General features: G+C 42.7%; 10 non-coding genes and 2 pseudogenes across 10 annotated transcripts; all 12 read right to left on the reverse strand.

Annotated features, from left to right (window-relative positions):
- Window positions 1-1,006: 1,006 nt before the first annotated feature.
- Window positions 1,007-1,197, reverse strand: LOC144937434 (U2 spliceosomal RNA). The gene has a single exon (XR_013637727.1). It is a non-coding gene; the product is annotated as a U2 spliceosomal RNA (small nuclear RNA).
- A 1,056-nt stretch (window positions 1,198-2,253) lies between these two features.
- LOC144937340 (U2 spliceosomal RNA) lies at window positions 2,254-2,444 on the reverse strand. Its single transcript, XR_013637645.1, has one exon. It is a non-coding gene; the product is annotated as a U2 spliceosomal RNA (small nuclear RNA).
- Window positions 2,445-3,500: 1,056 nt separating this feature from the next.
- LOC144937405 (U2 spliceosomal RNA) lies at window positions 3,501-3,691 on the reverse strand. Its single transcript, XR_013637706.1, has one exon. It is a non-coding gene; the product is annotated as a U2 spliceosomal RNA (small nuclear RNA).
- Window positions 3,692-8,613: 4,922 nt separating this feature from the next.
- LOC144937399 (U2 spliceosomal RNA) lies at window positions 8,614-8,804 on the reverse strand. Its single transcript, XR_013637700.1, has one exon. It is a non-coding gene; the product is annotated as a U2 spliceosomal RNA (small nuclear RNA).
- A 1,057-nt stretch (window positions 8,805-9,861) lies between these two features.
- Window positions 9,862-10,034, reverse strand: LOC144937425 (U2 spliceosomal RNA; annotated as a pseudogene).
- A 1,589-nt stretch (window positions 10,035-11,623) lies between these two features.
- On the reverse strand, window positions 11,624-11,704 carry LOC144937430 (U2 spliceosomal RNA; annotated as a pseudogene).
- A 1,061-nt stretch (window positions 11,705-12,765) lies between these two features.
- Window positions 12,766-12,956, reverse strand: LOC144937416 (U2 spliceosomal RNA). The gene has a single exon (XR_013637716.1). It is a non-coding gene; the product is annotated as a U2 spliceosomal RNA (small nuclear RNA).
- Window positions 12,957-14,013: 1,057 nt separating this feature from the next.
- LOC144937359 (U2 spliceosomal RNA) lies at window positions 14,014-14,204 on the reverse strand. The gene has a single exon (XR_013637663.1). It is a non-coding gene; the product is annotated as a U2 spliceosomal RNA (small nuclear RNA).
- A 1,057-nt stretch (window positions 14,205-15,261) lies between these two features.
- Window positions 15,262-15,452, reverse strand: LOC144937413 (U2 spliceosomal RNA). The gene has a single exon (XR_013637713.1). It is a non-coding gene; the product is annotated as a U2 spliceosomal RNA (small nuclear RNA).
- A 1,057-nt stretch (window positions 15,453-16,509) lies between these two features.
- LOC144937301 (U2 spliceosomal RNA) lies at window positions 16,510-16,700 on the reverse strand. The gene has a single exon (XR_013637608.1). It is a non-coding gene; the product is annotated as a U2 spliceosomal RNA (small nuclear RNA).
- A 1,057-nt stretch (window positions 16,701-17,757) lies between these two features.
- On the reverse strand, window positions 17,758-17,948 carry LOC144937378 (U2 spliceosomal RNA). Its single transcript, XR_013637680.1, has one exon. It is a non-coding gene; the product is annotated as a U2 spliceosomal RNA (small nuclear RNA).
- Window positions 17,949-19,005: 1,057 nt separating this feature from the next.
- LOC144937304 (U2 spliceosomal RNA) lies at window positions 19,006-19,196 on the reverse strand. The gene has a single exon (XR_013637611.1). It is a non-coding gene; the product is annotated as a U2 spliceosomal RNA (small nuclear RNA).
- Between the last annotated feature and the right edge of the window lie 208 nt (window positions 19,197-19,404).

Genomic DNA, 19,404 nt, shown 5'->3' on the forward strand with positions numbered 1-19,404 from the left:
CTCTACACCATGGGGCCTCCACCCGTTACTACGCACAATAAATACTGACTTAAAGCTTTCGTGACTGCAGGAATTCATATTCTTTGGGCCTTTCGGTAAAGTCATGTAGATAGGTTCAAAGAAAATATCAAAAAATTACAAAAAACTACTTTGTTATTTTTAACACCATGGCACATGCGGAATGGTCGTGGTAACTTATTGTGCGAATATTATTTGGGTCTTTCGGTAAAGTCACATAGATAGGTTCAAAGAAAATAACAAAAATTGCAAAAAAATACTTTACGTGACTTTACCAAAGAATATGCGCAGAAGTTATCACGACCATTCCGCATGTGCCATGGCGTTAAGAGATACGGAATATTAAACAAGCATCAGTCACGCACACGGCCATTCATGTTTGAAACCGGGACAAAATCTCAATTTCTGCAAAAGGCTTTGGCACACCCAGAAATAATTCAACCGAGTTTGTTTCTGCCAACAAACGAGGAAGTTCTTAGGTGCAAGTGTAATTGATTCAGAGAATTATAATCTGAAAATGCTAATATAATAATACAAATTGTACGACCAATACATATGAATGAAAAAAAACTATCGAAAAAATATCGTTCGTTAATAAACACTGTCCCTAAAGGAAGGTATAGTAAAATTTCAGCCTAAGGCATTTCTACCTAGCACATGAAGCAAGATAGACTAAGATAGGTAAATTACGGAATTATGGGCAATACTGCGTTATGAAGACGTAACAAACAGAGCAGTACAGGATAAAACAAACGGTTTGTATATAAGTGCATTTGCATATTACTTCTTGACCCACACCGACTGGATAGCTGTGAAAATAGTTTGATATATTTTTGAAATTTGGCAGCTATCCAGGGCACAAATGAGAAGATGGAGGGGACTGGTAACAAAACAGGAGAGAACGCACCCAATTACGGACAAACAGCGGAAATGGGGTTTGCAAACCCAACATAGTCTACGTTTGTTTGATGATATCCCTCCCCCAGCAGGGAGGTGCACCATTCCCGGAGAAACTGCAATACCGGGTTGATGCGCGGAGTGGACGGAGCAAGCCCCTATTCCAACTCCCTGCCCCAAAAATCAATTTAATATAAGGTACCACAATGTGGTACGTATCAGATATTAAACTGATAAGAACAGATACTACACTTGATCTTAGCCAAAAGGCCGAGAAGCGATAACACACACTTGCCAGTGGTGGAGATTACATACGCCAAGACTCTCTCTACACCATGGGGCCTCCACCCGTTACTACGCACAATAAATACTGACTTAAAGCTTTCGTGACTGCAGGAATTCATATTCTTTGGGCCTTTCGGTAAAGTCATGTAGATAGGTTCAGAGAAATATAAAAAAACTAACAAAAAACTACTTTGTTATTTTTAACACCATGGCACATGCGGAATGGTCGTGGTAACTTATTGTGCGAATATTATTTGGGTCTTTCGGTAAAGTCACATAGATAGGTTCAAAGAAAATAACAAAAATTACAAAAAAATACTTTACGTGACTTTACCAAAGAATATGCGCAGAAGTTATCACGACCATTCCGCATGTGCCATGGTGTTAAGAGATACGGAATATTAAACAAGCATCAGTCACGCACACGGCCATTCATGTTTGAAACCGGGACAAAATCTCAATTTCTGCAAAAGGCTTTGGCACACCCAGAAATAATTAAACCGAGTTTGTTTCTGCCAACAAACGAGGAAGTTATTAGGTGCAAGTGTAATTGATTCAGAGAATTAGAATCTGAAAATGCTAATTTAATAATACAAATTGTACGACCAATACATATGAATGAAAAAAAACGATCGAAAAAATATCGTTCGTTAATAAACACTGTCCCTAAAGGAAGGTATAGTAAAATTTCAGCCTAAGGCCTTTCTACATAGCACATGAAGCAAGATAGACTAAGATAGGTAAATTACGGAATTATGGGCAATACTGCGTTATGAAGACGTAACAAACAGAGCAGTACAGGATAAAACAAACTGTTTGTATATAAGTGCATGTGCATATGACATATTACTTCTTGACCCACACCGACTGGATACCTGTGAAAAGAGTTTGATAGATTATTAAATTTGACAGCTATCCAGGGCACAAATGAGAAGATGGAAGGGACTGGTAACAAAGCAGGAGAGAACGCACCCAATGACGCACAAACAGCGGAAATGGGGTTTGCAAACCCAACATAGTCTACTTTTGTTTGATGATATTCCTCCCCCTGCAGGGAAGTGCACCATTTCCGGAGAAACTGCAATACCGGGTTGATGCGCGGAGTGGACGGAGCAAGCCCCTATTCCATCTCCCTGTCCCAAAAATCAATTTAATATAAGGTACCACAATGTGGTACGTATCAGATATTAAACTGATAAGAACAGATACTACACTTGATCTTAGCCAAAAGGCCGAGAAGCGATAACACACACTTGCCAGTGGTGGAGATTACATACGCCAAGACTCTCTCTACACCATGGGGCCTCCACCCGTTACTACGCACAATAAATACTGACTTAAAGCTTTCGTGACTGCAGGAATTCATATTCTTTGGGCCTTTCGGTAAAGTCATGTAGATAGGTTCAGAGAAATATAAAAAAACTAACAAAAAACTACTTTGTTATTTTTAACACCATGGCACATGCGGAATGGTCGTGGTAACTTATTGTGCGAATATTATTTGGGTCTTTCGGTAAAGTCACATAGATAGGTTCAAAGAAAATAACAAAAATTACAAAAAAATACTTTACGTGACTTTACCAAAGAATATGCGCAGAAGTTTTCACGACCATTCCGCATGTGCCATGGTGTTAAGAGATACGGAATATTAAACAAGCATCAGTCACGCACACGGCCATTCATGTTTGAAACCGGGACAAAATCTCAATTTCTGCAAAAGGCTTTGGCACACCCAGAAATAATTAAACCGAGTTTGTTTCTGCCAACAAACGAGGAAGTTATTAGGTGCAAGTGTAATTGATTCAGAGAATTAGAATCTGAAAATGCTAATTTAATAATACAAATTGTACGACCAATACATATGAATGAAAAAAAACGATCGAAAAAATATCGTTCGTTAATAAACACTGTCCCTAAAGGAAGGTATAGTAAAATTTCAGCCTAAGGCCTTTCTACATAGCACATGAAGCAAGATAGACTAAGATAGGTAAATTACGGAATTATGGGCAATACTGCGTTATGAAGACGTAACAAACAGAGCAGTACAGGATAAAACAAACTGTTTGTATATAAGTGCATGTGCATATGACATATTACTTCTTGACCCACACCGACTGGATACCTGTGAAAAGAGTTTGATAGATTATTAAATTTGACAGCTATCCAGGGCACAAATGAGAAGATGGAAGGGACTGGTAACAAAGCAGGAGAGAACGCACCCAATGACGCACAAACAGCGGAAATGGGGTTTGCAAACCCAACATAGTCTACTTTTGTTTGATGATATTCCTCCCCCTGCAGGGAAGTGCACCATTTCCTGAGAAACTGCAATACCGGGTTGATGCGCGGAGTGGACGGAGCAAGCCCCTATTCCATCTCCCTGTCCCAAAAATCAATTTAATATAAGGTACCACAATGTGGTACGTATCAGATATTAAACTGATAAGAACAGATACTACACTTGATCTTAGCCAAAAGGCCGAGAAGCGATAACACACACTTGCCAGTGGTGGAGATTACATACGCCAAGACTCTCTCTACACCATGGGGCCTCCACCCGTTACTACGCACAATAAATACTGACTTAAAGCTTTCGTGACTGCAGGAATTCATATTCTTTGGGCCTTTCGGTAAAGTCATGTAGATAGGTTCAGAGAAATATAAAAAAAACTAACAAAAAACTACTTTGTTATTTTTAACACCATGGCACATGCGGAATGGTCGTGGTAACTTATTGTGCGAATATTATTTGGGTCTTTCGGTAAAGTCACATAGATAGGTTCAAAGAAAATAACAAAAATTACAAAAAAATACTTTACGTGACTTTACCAAAGAATATGCGCAGAAGTTATCACGACCATTCCGCATGTGCCATGGTGTTAAGAGATACGGAATATTAAACAAGTGTAATGCGGGCGTAAGCGACCTTCCGGAGGTGACGTCACGGGGGGTGGAGTCATGTGACGTGGGGGGAAGGTTCGGGGCTTTAAGCGGGTAAACCGGAAGGGGAAGGCAGTCCGGTGGTGAATGGAAAAGGGTGAGGCCACGAGGGCGAACGAGAGGAGGGAGGCACCGCCGGCGAGCGGGGGCCGACCCCAGAGTACAGCCAGGAAGGCTGTGTGTTAGAGGCAGCGGTGTGGCTGCAGAGAGTCGCAGGAGCGACGAAGAGAGAGGAGAGTACAGCCAGGAAGGCTGTGTGTTAGAGGCAGCGGTGTGGCTGCCAGGAGGAGCTGCGGAGAGAGAGAGAGAGAGCAAGAAGCTGTGAGAGCTGCGGAGGGAGAAGAGCAGCAGAGAGTACAGCCAAGGGGGGCTGTGTGAGAGAAACAGCAGCGGAGCTGCTGTTGTGGATCGGGCCGACATTGGAGTCAGCACCGTGGAGAAGCTACCGAGTAAAGACAGCCGTGTGGGTGTACAGCACGAACCGAATAATAAAGGACACTGAGCCAGACATCGTGGTCCACAGTCGTTTATTACACTGGTGTCAGATGTGAAACGGCTTGTCAAGACGGCTCGGAAGAAAGAATATTCCTGTGCCATCATCTGCTACATCATCCGACTTACGATTGAGACAGATGGCGCAGCTGGAGACCTGGAAAATCGTGCTGGCGAAACCGTGTGAGCTCACCACGCCGACGACGGCAGTGGGGGAAGCCGATGGTGGTCTGCAGGCCGACGCCTTGCCTGCGCTGCCAGCGCCATCTGCCACGTGGCACGAAGACGCCATCTTGAGCGTGGCAGGGGAGAAACGGCGGGAAGCCGCCATCTTGTCTTCACCGCGGCGGGGAGACGCCGCCATCTTCAACATCGCGGCGGAGAGGCAGCCTTGCGCTGCCATCTGGAGGTGCCGCGGGGAGAGCAGCCTGCTGTGAGCTGCTATTTTGCGAGGGGGAGCTGCGAGGAGAGGACGACGACGCTACAGCTGCTGGGGCGGGAGCTCTCCCGTCCTGGCTCGGGTGCGTGACAACGGAGCAGTCAAGTCGCCGAACGAGTTCTGCGAGACGACTCAAGTTGCCGCCCTGCCGTCCTCTTCTTGCTGCAGCCCCGGGCGGGTCGTAACGATACGCAACCGGCCTTTACACACACCTCACCCATCTTTCGAGGGCCGGGTGGGGGCGATTTTGTTTTCTCTCATGACTCGATTGTGCGGAGCGCGGTTCGGACTGTGGGTATGTGTGTGTGATAACGATGAACGCGCTATCTGCTTTTTGCTCGGTGTCAATTAAAGTGTGTACGTGTGTTGAGAATGGACGGAGAGTATGCTGTGCTTGCTGAGTGTTAAATTGTGTGTGTGCGCTGCGGTGTGGAGTTATATTGATGGCGAAGTTAATTATTAACTCGGGAGCGTCGGGTATCTTGCGCTGTATCATCTCGTGGGTTACCTTGTGCGATGGGCTTAATTGAAAAATATATATATTTTTTTTGGTGTATTGTGCTGCGAGGTGCTAGGTGCGATGTGGTTGTTGCAAGAGAGAGAATATTGGTGTTGTTGCTGCAATGTTACGACTGGATTAATGGTGTGTTGGTTACCTGCAGATCGGTTTGCTATTGTGCTTAAATGTGCGCGTGTGATCGCGATATGTTGACTGTATGTGCTGTTACACCGTTCTGTACGGTTATGGGGTGCGATGCATTGATTGACTATTGGGATTGGGATGTTATTAATTGTGCGTACCTGTTTGGAAATTGGTAACAAATTCGAGGGGGACCCTATTATTTGGTCGTATGGATGTTATGTACACGCGATTTTGTGTATATTATGGGTAACGGCGCTTTGTGAGAGAGAGAGCGCGCTTTGAGGGTGCGTGATGACGCCGTTGTGGGTGTCTCAAAGGTTAATGCTAATGGGACCGTAAATTGGCGCCAAGTTGCGTCGCGTATTCGGTTGATCGCATGCAGCCACGAGTTGCTTTGCGAGTTGGGTTGTGTAACCAATGTGGTTGGTAAAATATTGGTTAAAAATTCCCCGATATGACTGCTGCGCGCAGCAAGCTGGGGCTGTGCGTCTATCGTTGTTGGGATTGTTACAATAAGACGGGGGAAGCAATTTGTGACCCCCAGCAAAGGGAAGCTGGGGTGCACGAATGGAGAAAACTGGCCACGTGTTCGCACGTTGGGCCGCCATTTTGCGCACACGCGGGGTATGGCGTCGATGCGCTTTGCGGAAAGGGCCGCCATTTTGAGTGCGCGCGAGATATTGCGCGAACGCGCTGGGCGAAGGGGGCCGCCATTTTGAGCGCGCGGGAAAAACCTCGGTGGGGCAAATATTCCATCTGTTATGCCTGCCATTGTTGATTGGGTGATGCACGAGTGGTGGTCACGTCGGCCTATGGCTGATGGCTGACCTGACAGCCGGGAGGCGAAACCTCCGTGGTATGTCTTAAACTAATGGGCCGTGTGCTCATATGGCTCGGGGAGTCATGGTTCAGTTGTGCGGTGGCAGACTGAATCTGGTGTGCCGGGGGCTCACGGGATTTGGGTTAGGGCGTTATTGTCTCTATAAGAGAACATTACCCCATGGGGGGGGTCGTTGATATCTGGCCTTGCCGAGGGATTGATCTTCCCTTGGCTATAAAGCGTCAGACTATAAGAGGCTGGTGTGTGTCCATCGCTGATGGGATAGTAAGGGAGGAGCATGGCCGAGTGCTGCTCATCCCCGAAATGGCACTAGCCGAGAGTATGGTAAATGGATGTTGCCGTGGGTTGACGACCACGGTGAGGGTTACGGCGAGTTAAATGTTACCGCTGGGGAGCGTGGCTCTCCACGCGAGGGTGTGCGATTAGGGGTTTTGTTGGTTTGTTGAGAGTGACTGTGGGTACATGCTGTGTACGTCTGAGGTCTGTGCTGGTCCTCAAGGGAGGACTGCTGGTGGGTAAGAGCAGAAATTTTTTTGTTGTTGTTGTTTTCACGTGTAAATAATATTGCTGTTAAAATGTAAATACTGGGGCGTCCATCGCGGTTATTTGGGTAATTATTGGGGTTTTCTTAAGCGGCCCGGAATTACATCATCTCTATCCTGGGGCCGGGGGGCTGTCGTGTACGACATGCGGATGTGCGTTGTTGTGCTTTGTGCTGTTGTTGTTCTTGTTGTTATATTATATGCTTAGTGTCCTTTAGGGGGGGAAGCTCGGTTCGCCGCATTACGATTTGCTATTGGTCAGCCGAGGTCGGCTGGGATTTTTCTACGGGGGAGGGTGGTGTAATGCGGGCGTAAGCGACCTTCCGGAGGTGACGTCACGGGGGGTGGAGTCATGTGACGTGGGGGGAAGGTTCGGGGCTTTAAGCGGGTAAACCGGAAGGGGAAGGCAGTCCGGTGGTGAATGGAAAAGGGTGAGGCCACGAGGGCGAACGAGAGGAGGGAGGCACCGCCGGCGAGCGGGGGCCGACCCCAGAGTACAGCCAGGAAGGCTGTGTGTTAGAGGCAGCGGTGTGGCTGCAGAGAGTCGCAGGAGCGACGAAGAGAGAGGAGAGTACAGCCAGGAAGGCTGTGTGTTAGAGGCAGCGGTGTGGCTGCCAGGAGGAGCTGCGGAGAGAGAGAGAGAGAGCAAGAAGCTGTGAGAGCTGCGGAGGGAGAAGAGCAGCAGAGAGTACAGCCAAGGGGGGCTGTGTGAGAGAAACAGCAGCGGAGCTGCTGTTGTGGATCGGGCCGACATTGGAGTCAGCACCGTGGAGAAGCTACCGAGTAAAGACAGCCGTGTGGGTGTACAGCACGAACCGAATAATAAAGGACACTGAGCCAGACATCGTGGTCCACAGTCGTTTATTACACAAGCATCAGTCACGCACACGGCCATTCATGTTTGAAACCGGGACAAAATCTCAATTTCTGCAAAAGGCTTTGGCACACCCAGAAATAATTAAACCGAGTTTGTTTCTGGCAACAAACGAGGAAGTTATTAGGTGCAAGTGTAATTGATTCAGAGAATTAGAATCTGAAAATGCTAATTTAATAATACAAATTGTACGACCAATACATATGAATGAAAAAAAACGATCGAAAAAATATCGTTCGTTAATAAACACTGTCCCTAAAGGAAGGTATAGTAAAATTTCAGCCTAAGGCCTTTCTACATAGCACATGAAGCAAGATAGACTAAGATAGGTAAATTACGGAATTATGGGCAATACTGCGTTATGAAGACGTAACAAACAGAGCAGTACAGGATAAAACAAACTGTTTGTATATAAGTGCATGTGCATATGACATATTACTTCTTGACCCACACCGACTGGATACCTGTGAAAAGAGTTTGATAGATTATTAAATTTGACAGCTATCCAGGGCACAAATGGGAAGATGGAAGGGACTGGTAACAAAGCAGGAGAGAACGCACCCAATGACGCACAAACAGCGGAAATGGGGTTTGCAAACCCAACATAGTCTACTTTTGTTTGATGATATTCCTCCCCCTGCAGGGAAGTGCACCATTTCCGGAGAAACTGCAATACCGGGTTGATGCGCGGAGTGGACGGAGCAAGCCCCTTTTCCATCTCCCTGTCCCAAAAATCAATTTAATATAAGGTACCACAATGTGGTACGTATCAGATATTAAACTGATAAGAACAGCTACTACACTTGATCTTAGCCAAAAGGCCGAGAAGCGATAACACACACTTGCCAGTGGTGGAGATTACATACGCCAAGACTCTCTCTACACCATGGGGCCTTCACCCGTTACTTCGCACAATAAATACCGACTTAAAGCTTTCGTGACTGCAGGAAGTAATATTCTTTGGGCCTTTCGGTAAAGTCATGTAGATAGGTTCAAAGAAAATGTTCTAAAAATTACATAAAACGACTTTGTTACTTTAACACCATGGCACGTGCGGAATGGTCGTGGTAACTTATTGTGCGAATATTATTTGGGTCTTTCGGTAAAGTCACATAGATAGGTTCAAAGAAAATAACAAAAATTACAAAAAAATACTTTACGTGACTTTACCAAAGAATATGCGCAGAAGTTATCACGACCATTCCGCATGTGCCATGGTGTTAAGAGATACGGAATATTAAACAAGCATCAGTCACGCACACGGCCATTCATGTTTGAAACCGGGACAAAATCTCAATTTCTGCAAAAGGCTTTGGCACACCCAGAAATAATTAAACCGAGTTTGTTTCTGCCAACAAACGAGGAAGTTATTAGGTGCAAGTGTAATTGATTCAGAGAATTAGAATCTGAAAATGCTAATTTAATAATACAAATTGTACGACCAATACATATGAATGAAAAAAAACTATCGAAAAAATATCGTTCGTTAATAAACACTGTCCCTAAAGGAAGGTATAGTAAAATTTCAGCCTAAGGCCTTTCTACATAGCACATGAAGCAAGATAGACTAAGATAGGTAAATTACGGAATTATGGGCAATACTGCGTTATGGAGACGTAACAAACAGAGCAGTACAGGATAAAACAAACTGTTTGTATATAAGTGCATTTGCATATGACATATTACTTCTTGACCCACACCGACTGGATACCTGTGAAAATAGTTTGATAGATTTTTGAAATTTGACAGCTATCCAGGGCAAAAATGAGAAGATGGAGGGGACTGGTAACAAAACAGGAGAGAACGCACCCAATTACGGACAAACAGCGGAAATGGGGTTTGCAAACCCAACATAGTCTACTTTTGTTTGATGATATTCCTCCCCCAGCAGGGAGGTGCACCATTCCCGGAGAAACTGCAATACCGGGTTGATGCGCAGAGTGGACTGAGCAAGCCCCTATTCCATCTCCCTGTCCCAAAAATCTATTTAATATAAGGTACCACAATGTGGTACGTTTCAGATATTAAACTGATAAGAACAGATACTACATATTCTCAGATTTTTTCGGTAAAGTCACGTAGGTAAAAACATTAAAATTAATGAAAGTAAAATAAAACAAAACAAAATAAAATTCACGACGTTTCGGAGGCAACACAAGTCTCCGTCATCAGGTGGGACCGTCACAGCCGAATTAGCTGCATCAAGTGAAGCAATGATTCAAGATGTAATCCCTTATAAGCAAGTTGAAGGGAGGTGGAGAGGGGGGGGAGAGCTTATCAGGCTGTGGTAGCCAATGAATGGAAACGTATCGGGAGGGAGGAGGAGCGGTGATCAAAGACTGCACGCAGTGCTCAACACAATGAATGGAGACGTGTCGGGACGGAGGGCGAGCGGCGATCAAAGACTGCACGCAGTGCTCAACACAATGAATGGAGACGCGCCGGGACGGAGGGCGAGCGGTGATCAAAGACATCACGTAGTGCTCAACACAATGAATGGAAACGTGGCGAGCGGTGATCAAAGAACAATGAAGAGATTACTGTTAAACACTGTGGATGTTAACACTCGGTGAAGTAAATTAAAATAGTGCCTGTCAGATAAGATGGTCCAAAAAGTGTAATTAAGTCTTTTTTGCGTGGTTAATAACATCTTTCCAGTGATTACTGAGTTTGTACCCATCATCACGGTTGAAATTATGTCTGTGTTTGTATATTTGTATGGCTTCGTGTACAAACCTTTGATGGTAGCCCGGAGGTTTGCAGAGAACCTTGGTCTCGGAAAAGACAATTTCATGAGAGCCCGCCGAGTTGTAGCAATGATCGGCAACGGCCGAAGAATCAGTTCTGCCGTGTTTCAGATCTGACTTGTGCTCGCGGACACGATCAGCAACATGACGTTTTGTTTCTCCAATGTAGCAATCACCACAAATGCAACTCAATTTGTAGACTCCAGGATACTGTAAGTCAGGAACGACATCCTTCACAGATGGAATCAGATCACGGATTTTATGCACTGTACTGAATCGGACTTGGATCTTATGTTTGTTTAGAATTTTGGAGATCTTTTTGGTCACGCCTGCTATGTATGGTAACGTGATAGTTTTGGTCAGAGTTTCATGTGGTTGTTTCTGTGTGGTGGGAGAGACAGCTTGGCGGATAGTGCGGTCAGAGTATCCGTTCATCCTGAGGGCCCGATGTACATGTCTTAATTCATCAGTCAGGTGGTGTTGGTCAGAAATGCCATGGGCTCTGTGGTATAGCGTTTTGATGAGATAATTCTTTTGAGATGGGTGGTGGTGGGAATCCGGTTTCAAGTAGGAATTTGTGTGGGTGGCTTTCCTGTAGACAGAATGTCCCAAGGATCCGTCAAGCCTCCTCTTAAACAGAATATCCAAGAATGGTAGTTTACCGTCTTTCTCCACTTCCATGGTGAATCTGATAGATGGGTGTCTAGAATTGATGTGGTCCAAGAAGTGGTTCAATGCTGGGAGGCCATGTGGCCAGATGACGAAAGTGTCATCCACATATCTCTTCCACAGGGAAGGACGCAGGGTGGATGTCTGGATGGCGTCTGATTCAAACTTTTCCATGAACATGTTGGCTATAACTGGTGACAAGGGGGAGCCCATAGGGGTACCCTCATTCTGTTTGTAGAAGGTGCCATTCCAGGTAAAATAGGTGTTGGTGAGGCAAAATACTACACTTGATCTTAGCCAAAAGGCCGAGAAGCGATAACACACACTTGCCAGTGGTGGAGATTACATACGCCAAAACTCTCTCTACACCATGGGGCCTCCACCCGTTACTACGCACAATAAATACTGACTTAAAGCTTTCGTGACTGCAGGAATTCATATTCTTTGGGCCTTTCGGTAAAGTCATGTAGATAGGTTCAAAGAAAATATCAAAAAATAAGAAAAAACTACTTTGTTATTTTTAACACCATGGCACATGCGGAATGGTCGTGGTAACTTATTGTGCGAATATTATTTGGGTCTTTCGGTAAAGTCACATAGATAGGTTCAAAGAAAATAACAAAAATTGCAAAAAAATACTTTACGTGACTTTACCAAAGAATATGCGCAGAAGTTATCACGACCATTCCGCATGTGCCATGGCGTTAAGAGATACGGAATATTAAACAAGCATCAGTCACGCACACGGCCATTCATATTTGAAACCGGGACAAAATCTCAATTTCTGCAAAAGGCTTTGGCACACCCAGAAAAAATTAAACCGAGTTTGTTTCTGCCAACAAACGAGGAAGTTCTTAGGTGCAATTGTAATTGATTAAGAGAATTAGAATCTGAAAATGCTAATATAATAATAATACAAATTGTACGACCAATACATATGAATGAAAAAACAAATATCGAAAAAATATCGTTCGTTAATAAACACTGTCCCTAAAGGAAGGTATAGTAAAATTTCAGCCTAAGGCCTTTCTACATAGCACATGAAGCAAGATAGACTAAGATAGGTAAATTACGGAATTATGGGCAATACTGCGTTATGAAGACGTAACAAACAGAGCAGTACAGGATAAAACAAACTGTTTGTATATAAGTGCATGTGCATATGACATATTACTTCTTGACCCACACCGACTGGATACCTGTGAAAATAGTTTGATAGATTTTTGAAATTTGACAGCTATCCAGGGCACAAATGAGAAGATGGAGGGGACTGGTAACAAAACAGGAGAGAACGCACCCAATTACGGACAAACAGCGGAAATGGGGTTTGCAAACCCAACATAGTCTACTTTTGTTTGATGATATTCCTCCCCCAGCAGGGAGGTGCACCATTTCCGGAGAAACTGCAATACCGGGTTGATGCGCGGAGTGGACGGAGTAAGCCTCTATTCCATCTCCCTGTCCCAAAAATATATTTAATATAAGGTACCACAATGTGGTACGTATCAGATATTAAACTGATAAGAACAGATACTACACTTGATCTTAGCCAAAAGGCCGAGAAGCGATAACACACACTTGCCAGTGGTGGAGATTACATACGCCAAAACTCTCTCTACACCATGGGGCCTCCACCCGTTACTACGCACAATAAATACTGACTTAAAGCTTTCGTGACTGCAGGAATTCATATTCTTTGGGCCTTTCGGTAAAGTCATGTAGATAGGTTCAAAGAAAATATCAAAAAATAAGAAAAAACTACTTTGTTATTTTTAACACCATGGCACATGCGGAATGGTCGTGGTAACTTATTGTGCGAATATTATTTGGGTCTTTCGGTAAAGTCACATAGATAGGTTCAAAGAAAATAACAAAAATTACAAAAAAATACTTTACGTGACTTTACCAAAGAATATGCGCAGAAGTTATCACGACCATTCCGCATGTGTCATGGCGTTAAGAGATACGGAATATTAAACAAGCATCAGTCACGCACACGGCCATTCATATTTGAAACCGGGACAAAATCTCAATTTCTGCAAAAGGCTTTGGCACACCCAGAAAAAATTAAACCGAGTTTGTTTCTGCCAACAAACGAGGAAGTTCTTAGGTGCAATTGTAATTGATTAAGAGAATTAGAATCTGAAAATGCTAATATAATAATACAAATTGTACGACCAATACATATGAATGAAAAAAAACTATCGAAAAAATATCGTTCGTTAATAAACACTGTCCCTAAAGGAAGGTATAGTAAAATTTCAGCCTAAGGCCTTTCTACATAGCACATGAAGCAAGATAGACTAAGATAGGTAAATTACGGAATTATGGGCAATACCGCGTTATGAAGACGTAACAAACAGAGCAGTACAGGATAAAACAAACTGTTTGTATATAAGTGCATGTGCATATGACATATTACTTCTTGACCCACACCGACTGGATACCTGTGAAAATAGTTTGATAGATTTTTGAAATTTGACAGCTATCCAGGGCACAAATGAGAAGATGGAGGGGACTGGTAACAAAACAGGAGAGCACGCACCCAATTACGGACAAACAGCGGAAATGGGGTTTGCAAACCCAACATAGTCTACTTTTGTTTGATGATATTCCTCCCCCAGCAGGGAGGTGCACCATTTCCGGAGAAACTGCAATACCGGGTTGATGCGCGGAGTGGACGGAGCAAGCCCCTATTCCATCTCCCTGTCCCAAAAATCTATTTAATATAAGGTACCACAATGTGGTACGTATCAGATATTAAACTGATAAGAACAGATACTACACTTGATCTTAGCCAAAAGGCCGAGAAGCGATAACACACACTTGCCAGTGGTGGATATTACATACGCCAAAACTCTCTCTACACCATGGGGCCTCCACCCGTTACTACGCACAATAAATACTGACTTAAAGCTTTCGTGACTGCAGGAATTCATATTCTTTGGGCCTTTCGGTAAAGTCATGTAGATAGGTTCAACGAAAATATCAAAAAATAAGAAAAAACTACTTTGTTATTTTTAACACCATGGCACATGCGGAATGGTCGTGGTAACTTATTGTACGAATATTATTTGGGTCTTTCGGTAAAGTCACATAGATAGGTTCAAAGAAAATAACAAAAATTACAAAAAAATACTTTACGTGACTTTACCAAAGCATATGCGCAGAAGTTATCACGACCATTCCGCATGTGCCATGGCGTTAAGAGATACGGAATATTAAACAAGCATCAGTCACGCACACGGCCATTCATATTTGAAACCGGGACAAAATCTCAATTTCTGCAAAAGGCTTTGGCACACCCAGAAAAAATTAAACCGAGTTTGTTTCTGCCAACAAACGAGGAAGTTCTTAGGTGCAATTGTAATTGATTAAGAGAATTAGAATCTGAAAATGCTAATATAATAATACAAATTGTACGACCAATACATATGAATGAAAAAAAAATATCGAAAAAATATCGTTCGTTAATAAACACTGTCCCTAAAGGAAGGTATAGTAAAATTTCAGCCTAAGGCCTTTCTACATAGCACGTGAAGCAAGATAGACTAAGATAGGTAAATTACGGAATTATGGGCAATACTGCGTTATGAAGACGTAACAAACAGAGCAGTACAGGATAAAACAAACTGTTTATATATAAGTGCATGTGCATATGACATGTTACTTCTTGACCCACACCGACTGGATACCTGTGAAAATAGTTTGATAGATTTTTGAAATTTGACAGCTATCCAGGGCACAAATGAGAAGATGGAGGGGACTGGTAACAAAACAGGAGAGAACGCACCCAATTACGGACAAACAGCGGAAATGGGGTTTGCAAACCCAACATAGTCTACTTTTGTTCGATGATATTTCTCCCCCAGCAGGGAGGTGCACCATTTCCGGAGAAACTGCAATACCGGGTTGATGCGCGGAGTGGACGGAGCAAGCCCCTATTTCATCTCTCTGTCCCAAAAATCTATTTAATATAAGGTACCACAATGTGGTATGTATCAGATATTAAACTGATAAGAACAGATACTACACTTGATCTTAGCCAAAAGGCCGAGAAGCGATAACACACACTTGCCAGTGGTGGAGATTACATACGCCAAAACTCTCTCTACACCATGGGGCCTCCACCCGTTACTACGCACAATAAATACTGACTTAAAGCTTTCGTGACTGCAGGAATTCATATTCTTTGGGCCTTTCGGTAAAGTCATGTAGATAGGTTCAAAGAAAATATCAAAAAATAAGAAAAAACTACTTTGTTATTTTTAACACCATGGCACATGCGGAATGGTCGTGGTAACTTATTGTGCGAATATTATTTGGGTCTTTCGGTAAAGTCACATAGATAGGTTCAAAGAAAATAACAAAAATTACAAAAAAATACTTTACGTGACTTTACCAAAGAATATGCGCAGAAGTTATCACGACCATTCCGCATGTGCCATGGCGTTAAGAGATACGGAATATTAAACAAGCATCAGTCACGCACACGGCCATTCATATTTGAAACCGGGACAAAATCTCAATTTCTGCAAAAGGCTTTGGCACACCCAGAAAAAATTAAACCGAGTTTGTTTCTGCCAAAAACGAGGAAGTTCTTAGGTGCAATTGTAATTGATTAAGAGAATTAGAATCTGAAAATGCTAATATAATAATACAAATTGTACGACCAATACATATGAATGAAAAAACAAATATCGAAAAAATATCGTTCGTTAATAAACACTGTCCCTAAAGGAAGGTATAGTAAAATTTCAGCCTAAGGCCTTTCTACATAGCACATGAAGCAAGATAGACTAAGATAGGTAAATTACGGAATTATGGGCAATACTGCGTTATGAAGACGTAACAAACAGAGCAGTACAGGATAAAACAAACTGTTTGTATATAAGTGCATGTGCATATGACATATTACTTCTTGACCCACACCGACTGGATACCTGTGAAAATAGTTTGATAAATTTTTGAAATTTGACAGCTATCCAGGGCACAAATGAGAAGATGGAGGGGACTGGTAACAAAACAGGAGAGAACGCACCCAATTACGGACAAACAGCGGAAATGGGGTTTGCAAACCCAACATAGTCTACTTTTGTTTGATGATATTCCTCCCCCAGCAGGGAGGTGCACCATTCCCGGAGAAACTGCAATACCGGGTTGATGCGCGGAGTGGACGGAGCAAGCCCCTATTCCATCTCCCTGTCCCAAAAATCTATTTAATATAAGGTACCACAATGTGGTACGTATCAGATATTAAACTGATAAGAACAGATACTACACTTGATCTTAGCCAAAAGGCCGAGAAGCGATGACACACACTTGCCAGTGGTGGAGATTACATACGCCAAGACTCTCTCTACACCATGGGGCCTCCACCCGTTACTACGCACAATAAATACTGACTTAAAGCTTTCGTGACTGCAGGAATTCATATTCTTTGGGCCTTTCGGTAAAGTCATGTAGATAGGTTCAAAGAAAATATCAAAAAATAAGAAAAAACTACTTTGTTATTTTTAACACCATGGCACATGCGGAATGGTCGTGGTAACTTATTGTGCGAATATTATTGGGTCTTTCGGTAAAGTCACATAGATAGGTTCAAAGAAAATAACAAAAATTACAAAAAAATACTTTACGTGACTTTACCAAAGAATATGCGCAGAAGTTATCACGACCATTCCGCATGTGCCATGGCGTTAAGAGATACGGAATATTAAACAAGCATCAGTCACGCACACGGCCATTCATATTTGAAATCGGGACAAAATCTCAATTTCTGCAAAAGGCTTTGGCACACCCAGAAAAAAGTAAACCGAGTTTGTTTCTGCCAACAAACGAGGAAGTTCTTAGGTGCAATTGTAATTGATTAAGAGAATTAGAATCTGAAAATGCTAATATAATAATACAAATTGTACGACCAATACATATGAATGAAAAAAAAACTATCGAAAAAATATCGTTCGTTAATAAACACTGTCCCTAAAGGAAGGTATAGTAAAATTTCAGCCTAAGGCCTTTCTACATAGCACATGAAGCAAGATAGACTAAGATAGGTAAATTACGGAATTATGGGCAATACTGCGTTATGAAGACGTAACAAACAGAGCAGTACAGGATAAAACAAACTGTTTGTATATAAGTGCATGTGCATATGACATATTACTTCTTGACCCACACCGACTGGATACCTGTGAAAATAGTTTGATAGATTTTTGAAATTTGACAGCTATCCAGGGCACAAATGAGAAGATGGAGGGGACTGGTAACAAAACAGGAGAGAACGCACCCAATTACGGACAAACAGCGGAAATGGGGTTTGCAAACCCAACATAGTCTACTTTTGTTTGATGATATTCCTCCCCCAGCAGGGAGGTGCACCATTTCCGGAGAAACTGCAATACCGGGTTGATGCGCGGAGTGGACGGAGCAAGCCCCTATTCCATCTCCCTGTCCCAAAAATCTATTTAATATAAGGTACCACAGTGTGGTACGTATCAGATATTAAACTGATAAGAACAGATACTACACTTGATCTTAGCCAAAAGGCCGAGAAGCGATAACACACACTTGCCAGTGGTGGATATTACATACGCCAAAACTCTCTCTACACCATGGGGCCTCCACCCGTTACTACGCACAATAAATACTGACTTAAAGCTTTCGTGACTGCAGGAATTCATATTCTTTGGGCCTTTCGGTAAAGTCATGTAGATAGGTTCAAAGAAAATATCAAAAAATAAGAAAAAACTACTTTGTTATTTTTAACACCATGGCACATGCGGAATGGTCGTGGTAACTTATTGTGCGAATATTATTTGGGTCTTTCGGTAAAGTCACATAGATAGGTTCAAAGAAAATAACAAAAATTACAAAAAAATACTTTACGTGACTTTACCAAAGCATATGCGCAGAAGTTATCACGACCATTCCGCATGTGCCATGGCGTTAAGAGATACGGAATATTAAACAAGCATCAGTCACGCACACGGCCATTCATATTTGAAACCGGGACAAAATCTCAATTTCTGCAAAAGGCTTTGGCACACCCAGAAAAAATTAAACCGAGTTTGTTTCTGCCAACAAACGAGGAAGTTCTTAGGTGCAATTGTAATTGATTAAGAGAATTAGAATCTGAAAATGCTAATATAATAATACAAATTGTACGACCAATACATATGAATGAAAAAAAAATATCGAAAAAACATCGTTCGTTAATAAACACTGTCCCTAAAGGAAGGTATAGTAAAATTTCAGCCTAAGGCCTTTCTACATAGCACACGAAGCAAGATAGACTAAGATAGGTAAATTACGGAATTATGGGCAATACTGCGTTATGAAGACGTAACAAACAGAGCAGTACAGGATAAAACAAACTGTTTATATATAAGTGCATGTGCATATGACATGTTACTTCTTGACCCACACCGACTGGATACCTGTGAAAATAGTTTGATAGATTTTTGAAATTTGACAGCTATCCAGGGCACAAATGAGAAGATGGAGGGGACTGGTAACAAAACAGGAGAGAACGCACCCAATTACGGACAAACAGCGGAAATGGGGTTTGCAAACCCAACATAGTCTACTTTTGTTCGATGATATTCCTCCCCCAGCAGGGAGGTGCACCATTTCCGGAGAAACTGCAATACCGGGTTGATGCGCGGAGTGGACGGAGCAAGCCCCTATTCCAACTCCCTGCCCCAAAAATCAATTTAATATAAGGTACCACAATGTGGTACGTATCAGATATTAAACTGATAAGAACAGATACTACACTTGATCTTAGCCAAAAGGCCGAGAAGCGATAACACACACTTGCCAGTGGTGGAGATTACATACGCCAAGACTCTCTCTACACCATGGGGCCTCCACCCGTTACTACGCACAATAAATACTGACTTAAAGCTTTCGTGACTGCAGGAATTCATATTCTTTGGGCCTTTCGGTAAAGTCATGTAGATAGGTTCAGAGAAATATAAAAAAAACTAACAAAAAACTACTTTGTTATTTTTAA

Source organism: Lampetra fluviatilis, chromosome 18 (genome assembly GCF_964198595.1).
Source record: "Lampetra fluviatilis chromosome 18, kcLamFluv1.1, whole genome shotgun sequence".
Lineage (NCBI taxonomy): Eukaryota > Metazoa > Chordata > Hyperoartia > Petromyzontiformes > Petromyzontidae > Lampetra > Lampetra fluviatilis.